At 39.4% G+C, this 8,099-nt stretch overlaps 1 long non-coding RNA gene across 1 annotated transcript in view; it reads left to right on the top strand.

Moving 5' to 3' along the window:
- Positions 1-8,099, top strand: part of LOC137106437 (uncharacterized) — a 30,704-nt gene continuing 22,605 nt past the window's right edge. The window contains exons 1-2 of the long non-coding RNA XR_010911935.1: positions 1-2,066; positions 6,785-6,841. This is a non-coding gene — a long non-coding RNA (uncharacterized lncRNA). The remainder of the gene's footprint in view (positions 2,067-6,784; positions 6,842-8,099) is intronic.

Below are 8,099 nucleotides of genomic sequence, written 5' to 3'. Positions count from 1 at the left end.
TTCACATCATAATCCCATCATATGTTTTTATGGTTGTTTTTTATTGTAAAACCACGCCTGGAAAGAAAATTTATTTTAAAGGCCAATAAAGTCTGCAAATGAACTGAACTGGTTTTCATGATAAGCAGATTTTAAATAACAAGTTAATTTAATAATTAACTTTTTACAACTTGTTCACTAATTTTCATCCCCACATTTCTTGGTGAGGGAGTGTGTTCATTAAAATTCCAGTGACTCCATATTAAAAGTTAATAATTATTTTTGCCTTTACAGATTGTTATCTATAACCTGGTGAACTTTATTTGACGTGTTTTTCTAAATGCTGACCCTGCAGGGGTCTGTCCTCACAGCATAAATGAGTCTAACATGTTATTTCCCCTTTCCCCTCTGGGTGTGTCAGATATTGTTTCATGTGTTGTCTATATATTTTTATGAGCACTAAATTTAAAATAGAGAAAAAACATAAATAGTAGCATTAATGCACAGGGGGAAAAAAACACTCTGAATGTTCTTATTCACTCACAAGCAAGCTCGACCTTAGTAGCACAAAAAGCACAAGTCAACATTGTTACATAAATGGTTGTGAATTGTTATCACATTAAATTAAGTCCTGGAAAACCAGCATACAATTATTACATGTAGCTTTAAATGACGCCTTATTGCTGGGTTTTAATGTTGGGGATAATTATATAATAAGTTTCTGACTGTCGCCCTGGTCCTTTAACGCCTCTGCCTCGCTTTCATCTCCACTGCTGATTAATCAATAAAATGTCTGCGAGGCAAACCGGGTGAACTCCACAAGTCTGGGCTTGTCTTCAAGTCAACAGTGGATGCTCTTAACTGAATAACTAGAGCTTCATTAACTTCCAGAAGGGAGAAAGGGGATTCGGGCTCATTAACGCAGGCAAACAGGTGTGAGAAACGCAGCTCTTAAATCAATATATGACTTTTTTATTAGCTAGCACAGGGGCAAAAATAATTAGCTGTTAGGCTAAACCTGTAGCTAGCCTAAGAAGTTAGCTTAGCTGTGTGTAAATATGTTTTTATCTGGGCTCCTGTAGTATTGTCAGAAAGTGATATAATAATGGATTTTCTTAAATGCTTACTGGTTGTTTCAAATAAATATTGTAATAGCCTGTGACATAGACTTGTTAGCTTAAATATGGGGCCATTAATATGCTATTAATGGTGTAAATAAGTAATTGGGGAATGACACATGAAAAAATGGCATTTCTAAAGTGAGTGTGCACAATGCTAAAATGTTGGGGTTTTAATGACTCTGTCTTTGCTGTTGCATTTACAAAACCTTTTAAAACTGCAGCATATTATTCCTTTAATATTCCCACATTATCATGTAAAGCAGTTTATAATTTCGCGGCGGTACTTGAGGCTATTTTCAGCCCAGAAATCCGCGGAGGGGGCAGAAGAGAGAGAAGGGGGGTGGGGTGGGGGGGTAGCTCTTAATAATCATCCCAACACAGTCTAGTTTAGCTGATATTTGTGCTGTGCCTTTTTCTTTTTTCTCTTTAGGAACCATTAAATAAGCAGCGCGACAGTGCGGGTTGCTGCACACCCAGGCTCGTTGTATAACGGGACTTCACCTCAGCTGAACTTGACGCATCTGGTTCATCGGCTGCGCAGGGCTCACGGCAGCAGCCTGAGTGTCCCCATTGAACCGAGCTGGATGGCCGGCGAGAGACGCGCGCGCGCGCACACACACACACACACACACACACAAACACACACAGAGAGAGACAGAAGGGGGAAACACAACTCTTTCATGGCCCTGGTGGCAGCTCTACACCGTCTCCCACCATATTCAAAATGACGATGTTTCCTGCGTCTCAGCCTACGAAGTTGACGTCTTTTGTTTGTTTTGTTTTTTTTGCTTGTTGTTCTTTTTTTTTTTTTTTTTTTTTTTGGTTGTTGTTATTATGGTTTCCTGCATTTTTGGGTCCAGACGCACGATAGAAGACCAGACACCGTCTAGGAAATGTAAAGCAGGCGGACCTGGAGTTGTACACGCCAAAGGAAGAGACCATTCAACTTGAACTTGAAATCAATCGGTGCGTATTCTTCACTCTGCCCTTTTCCCTTTGTAAGGCAATTTTCAGGCTTAAATTTGGGCAAAGTGCGTAAAATGACAGCGAGACCGGGCTCCGTTTAAGCGTCAGCGTGTAGCGGTATATTTCACCAAGACTGGGTCAGTGGATATTGACGCTGCTATGGCTGAAGCGATCCACTGTCCCTGGGGGGAAGTTTCCAGCTTGTTAAAAACAAGCGCATCCGCAATATCAGCTTAATATAATCGTCTCTAAATTTGACAACAAGTCCTAAACATCTACAAGTATTTACGTAAACATGTAATGGTCGCTAGGCTGTAAATTCTCCCTCGCAGCACAAGAAAGGAGGTCGCCTTTTCGTGCCCTAGTTTCCCTTCGCAGAGAGGCATAATCTTTCCCTTTGTTGTCCCCGATGCAAACAGATAGACAGCCGGGACAGATCAGATCAGTCCAGCGGAGAACATCACCGCTTACCAAGTGAGCAATTTGTACGTTATCAGTAAAATGTGCATTTAATTAGAAAAACGGCGTTTCCTGAGCTGTTCGCCCTAAGATAATCAGTGTATGTTAGACATGAAAACATATGGTAGAGCTGTGCGGTTTCCCCTGATGTGTCACTGTGGTTTCCCTCAGAGAAGTTTTTGATGAAATTAATTCATTGAAATCTGAGAGGAGCTAACTCAGCAGTAGCTGAATGTATTTTTCATGGTTAAAAATACTGTATGATGCCTCCTGGCTTTTCTCAGCTTCTTTAAAATGATCATATATATATATACACATATTTATTTATGTATGTATATATATACATACATACATACATACATACACATATTTATATATTTGAGAAATTAAAATGTGTGTGAAAAAAATTTGTTGGATGTTAGTTGTGGCTTTGCACTTGTTAAGTCAGAACTGAAGCTCCATATTAATCAGGTAGCACTTGCAGATTATGGCAAGAAAGAGTCCACAGAAATAATTGTTTTTAAGTCCATGTAGAGTTCTTTTTGTAGCATAAATCCTTTCCGATTATGGCTATAGGCTAGGAAGTGATAAAGCTAACTAAATTCGATTGTTGCTTTGCAGTAGAATCCCTTTTTTGTATGCTGCTTGTTGTTGAATGTCAACTGTAAGTATCCTGTTTTACGCCATATTTTAGAACGTCAGTTTGACCTTTGTGATATTCAGACATAGTATCATATTAGTTTAGTTTTCTCTGCTACAAATTTCGTTTATACCCCAGATAACTTCTACCCACAGCACATCTACACCCTATTTTCAGGACAAGTCAAAAGTTTAAAAGCAGAAGACATACACACACACACCACTTTTATCAGTTTATCCTAAGTGGTTGTTTGTACTTTCGGATCATCTCTGGAACCCTGCACATCTGGCCATGTATTTCTGCTCTATGTGTGCACGTGTATGCGCTTGCAAAGTGTCATCTGCTAGCTGGCTGGGTGGCTGGGTAAGATTCTGTTCATACTGGAGTGTCAGTCAAAATCGCCATGCAGCAGTGTTTCCCAAGAGAAGATCTGTGTTGGCTGACAGAGACATGGTGTTGTGCTATTCTCCCTCGCTACGCGTCTCTTTTTTTCTCACCATTTTCCTGGAAAGAGGAATAGAACTGTCAGAAGCTGGAATATGAACAGGGTCGGAATGACCTTTTGGCCGCAGCTCCCGGTCAAAAACAAGCGCTTTTAAGTGATGTATTAATGCCCTGATATCGCATGTTTACAAAGGGCAGTCACCACTATAAACAGGAAAATGCCATTGTGCCTTCGAGAAAATGGAGCAGAAACACAGGTGGCCGTCAGACAATGGACTGGGGCTCATTTCTCCACTGTGAGTCAGTGGGACAGAAGAAAGCACATTGCAGTAGAGTGAAAATTGGCAAGATTATTGTCTGATTTACCCAGCTACCCTGTAGCTCAGAGCCCTGTTGTGGGCTATATTGGCAGTAGCCAATATGGAGAAGAGAAGAGGCTTGGATTCACCCGAAATGTTCTCTCATTTGCTTTCAGAACAGCTTCATCCTCCTTCCCACTCCCCCTCCCTCTAATATCTCACGCAATTGATTGAAACCCTAAACGGCAAGATCAGTCTGAGCGCAATCCAGGCTTTCTATGAATAGTTGATTGGAAGTGATGGCAATTTGGTGTGTTGTTTCTTTAAGGGCATATCAGGTCAGAGGGTGGGGGGAAGTGAGGTTAGTGGGATGGGGTGGGGAGGGTTTTACGTGCAAGCCTGATACTGCAATGTGGCATGTTGTGCTGTCCTGTCGTTTTCTGAGCTGTGTTGTAGAGGTGCACAAAGACTCCTGTCACTCCCTAATCAGGTCATCTGGCATTTTAAGAATGTGTGCACGTAGTGCTTTAGTTTCTGCCTGTGACGAGGCCTTAAAAGGTGTCTTTCCTAGCCTTTTTTAAGCATACATATAATATCTTGTATATGTCCAAGCCACCTTGTCATGTTCAAATCTGCACAGATGGATGGTGTATGAACAGTAGGAGCAGTAGGCGTCTGTCACTGATTATTTCAGTTTTTTGGTATTAATAATGTGGCAAGCCATGAGCTGACAGTGTAGTAGCTAGTGTGTATTTTGAAGAGCAACATGAGCTTGTGTACGTGTGTGTTTGTTGCGCTGGTATGCCTTTGCTGTCCCCTCCAAACACTTCAAGTTTAAATCTCTGCACATCCATCTCAGTCTCCGTGCAGGGCATTTAAGTGCTTGACCTAATTTCTCTGGCAGTGAAGAATCCACTGGTGAAGGCCTTCCTCTGTGTGTTTGTGTGTGTGTGTTTGTGTGTATGTGTGTGAGTGTGAGAATGTGTGTATGTGCGCACGCGCATGTTGCTTTGGGTGTTTCCTCCTTGCCTTTCTAACAGGAAGCTGATGTGGAGTTCAACTGAGGACAGGGAAAAGGCCTTTTCTTTCCACTGTGAATCATTGGAGAGAGAGAAAAAATTTAAAAGAAGAGGGGAGAAAAAAAAAAAGAGACCAGGCCTCTGCATTGATTCAACCCTGCGCAATCTGGACTGCTTCTCTCTCTTTCTCTTTTCGCTCCCTCTTCCTCTCTTGATTCTCTCTATACCTTATGCTTTAATTCAGCTTTTTTCACCCTCAAGCTTTTGTTTTAATTCCAGTTCTTTTGATGTCGGATAGACAGTAGCATTCTGGAGGGAAATGGCGGGTTTAAGGAGAGTTCACGAGTCCTGTGAGAAGATGGGGAGGAGGGGGAGAGGAAAGGAGAGACGAAAAGCAAATGAAGCTGGGCTCTGTGGGGAGCAGTGCAGGGTCTTCCGGTTCAGTTTTAACATACCCACAGCAAAAAGAGGCTGCCCGCATTATGTACTTAGCAGGCAAAAAAACATAAAACACCTACGCAGACTGGTTTTATTAAAGCCAGTGTTGAGGTGCAGTGAAGGGATCTGAATTAAAACTGTGATAGTATAAAAAGGACAAAAGTTAAAAATAGCGGATAAACCCTTCTGGGGAAGAATAAATTACTAAAACACTAAAAGAATTTTCCTGTCACAGCCACTACACCAAAGAACAAGGATGATTGAACCCGGTTTTACACATCATCTTACTGATATGACAGAACTATAATAAATTATGCTTGTTAACATGAATTTATTGGTCTCACTATATTAGTATGTTCTTAGACACATTTCATATTGGATGACACTTGTTCCAAGAAAGTAATACAGACTAAAGCAAATGTTAGAAATGTTGAAACAACATAGCCTAAACTACAGTTGTAAATAATATCACTCTTATGGTTTTGTGTACTTATTACAGTTAAAAGGCATCGCAAGGAATTAAATAAAACCTAATGTTCTAACTGTGACCACCTAGTTTCACCTTCTCTCATATGTTTACAAAGTATTAGACTGTTTGAAATATAAAATATGTCTGCAAGATTATACTAAAACTTATCAGAACATAGTGCTACTGCTGCTGCTGTGTTCATCGAGCTACAGTGTAGTTACACTGGTTTTTATTGAGCTGTAATGTTCACAAAAACACAGGAGCATTTCCTTACTTGTATTTGTTGTGTGTTTACAGACCTTTGAATGAATAAAGCAAGACAGCTAATTCGTTTAGATAATATATCCATTTAACCCTCAGTGTTACCCAGGTGCCCTTGAGCCTGATGCAGACCCCAAGCAGAGGTAGAGCTGTAGCTGTAACCAACTTTGTTCTTTGACCTTGTTAAAGGGCAGAAAGTGAATCAGTGAGGTGTTTTATTATTGTACAATATAAATCGACACAATTCTTTATGGTTAACTGCTGCTGCATTTCACTTGCCTCAAAGCAAAGAAAGTTTTTTATGTGTGTGTATATGCTACACTGTAGTACCTCAGTTCAATTCGTAAATCATTTAAAATAATACTAAAAATAAACATTTACTGTAACACAGAAATTAAAGGAAGCTTTAAATATGACAAAAGAAAGAATAAATTTCAGCTAGTTCTTCGCCGAACAGCACTGACATGTAACGCAAAAGCGACATGTTCCACTAAGAATGTCCTGTTCTCAGCTTGTACTGGCACACTGTGGGAGAACAACGTGCAACAAAACCACGCACCACACAATCTGATCAATCATGGATCATTTTTCACAGTGCAGGTTGTAACAGTGAAGCTGTGATATTCCACACTTTTGATTTGTGATTTGAGTCTCTTTTTTTGTTATTGTTGTTGTTGTTTTCGGTGCAGAGCAACACAGGGCACAAGTGGACCTGGAACTATGGCGCTTCAGGCAATGCTGAAGAGGTGAGCACACTAACACACACACAAGACCACAAAAAACAAAAAATATTCTACAGTACAATTTCAACTTTGTTTTTACTAAGCAGATTTTAGGAAGGGAAAAATGATTTGACTTACTGTGTTATCCAGCTTTATGCATTCCAAATAGCTTGCTTGTTTGATTTGTCTGTTTTAAAACAAATCATGTGTTATGCATGATGCACTCATTTAAGGGACTAACCATTTTATAAAAAGTTTCAATAATTAAAAGGAAATTGAAATCCAGTTTCTAAAAATATCAGCATTTCTGAATATTGTCGTATAGAGTTTTTAAATAGAAACCAATAAAAAGTTGGTGTCATTCCTCATCTCTTGTGAAATTGTAAGTGGTAGCACAAGAGAAAAGAAGATGATTAATGCTCAAACTAGCCATCTCTGTCTAATGTTTCAGTACAGGCGAGCATATTTTTAACAGACCATAATAGGAAGAATGAGATTTAAGCAATGAGTAGCAGTTTATCCAGCAACACCATCAGCACCCTGACTCTCTCGGTGAAAGAGAAACACGCCTGACCGTAGCTTTGGACCACTGCAATTATGTAGTAGGGTACAGGGAATTTGATCGTTGTGAATTTTTATGTAAGAAGATATAAAATACACTTGTCACATGATAATTTATGACTTTTTTTTGTTTAGACTAAGTTGATCCTAACAATACAACATCTTTGACTCTTCATAAATCAAAATATTACGTGTAGTCAAAAGGCTTATGCTGTTCGAAAATTTGGTTTTAGGTTAATAGTGGGTTAATGGGCTTTAAATGCTGAAATAGAAGGGAAGATTTATTAATTGTTTAGAGCCAAATGTGTGACAATGGTGTATTATTAATTATTATAATGGTGTATTATTAACATGTATGAATAGGTAATAAAATAGTACTCTCACCAAAACTAATATTTGAAACTGACATACCTGTCCGTGTCCTTGGTCAAATCCTGGTTGCAAGTATATATGCATGTTTGTTTCAACTTGCATGGGCTGCTGGATGGGTGGAGTTTACAGTATTATTCCAGTAGTGTAAGATCAATTTCAGGCTCATGAAAGTTCACTGAGTTTATTGAAGCTGCTCAAAGCCTGACTTTCCTCTTCATCTTAAATGAAGTATGAACAAAACCCTCCTCCACACATACAGTATGACACTGTCACATACTCACAGAATTTTGTATGTAAGGCTTCACTAAAGCCAGTAAAATATTCAACCTCAAGATGCTGTTTTTTCACG

This window comes from Channa argus, chromosome 21 (assembly GCF_033026475.1).
Source record: "Channa argus isolate prfri chromosome 21, Channa argus male v1.0, whole genome shotgun sequence".
NCBI classification, from domain to species: domain Eukaryota; kingdom Metazoa; phylum Chordata; class Actinopteri; order Anabantiformes; family Channidae; genus Channa; species Channa argus.
This window is presented reverse-complemented; position numbering and strand designations above follow the sequence as displayed.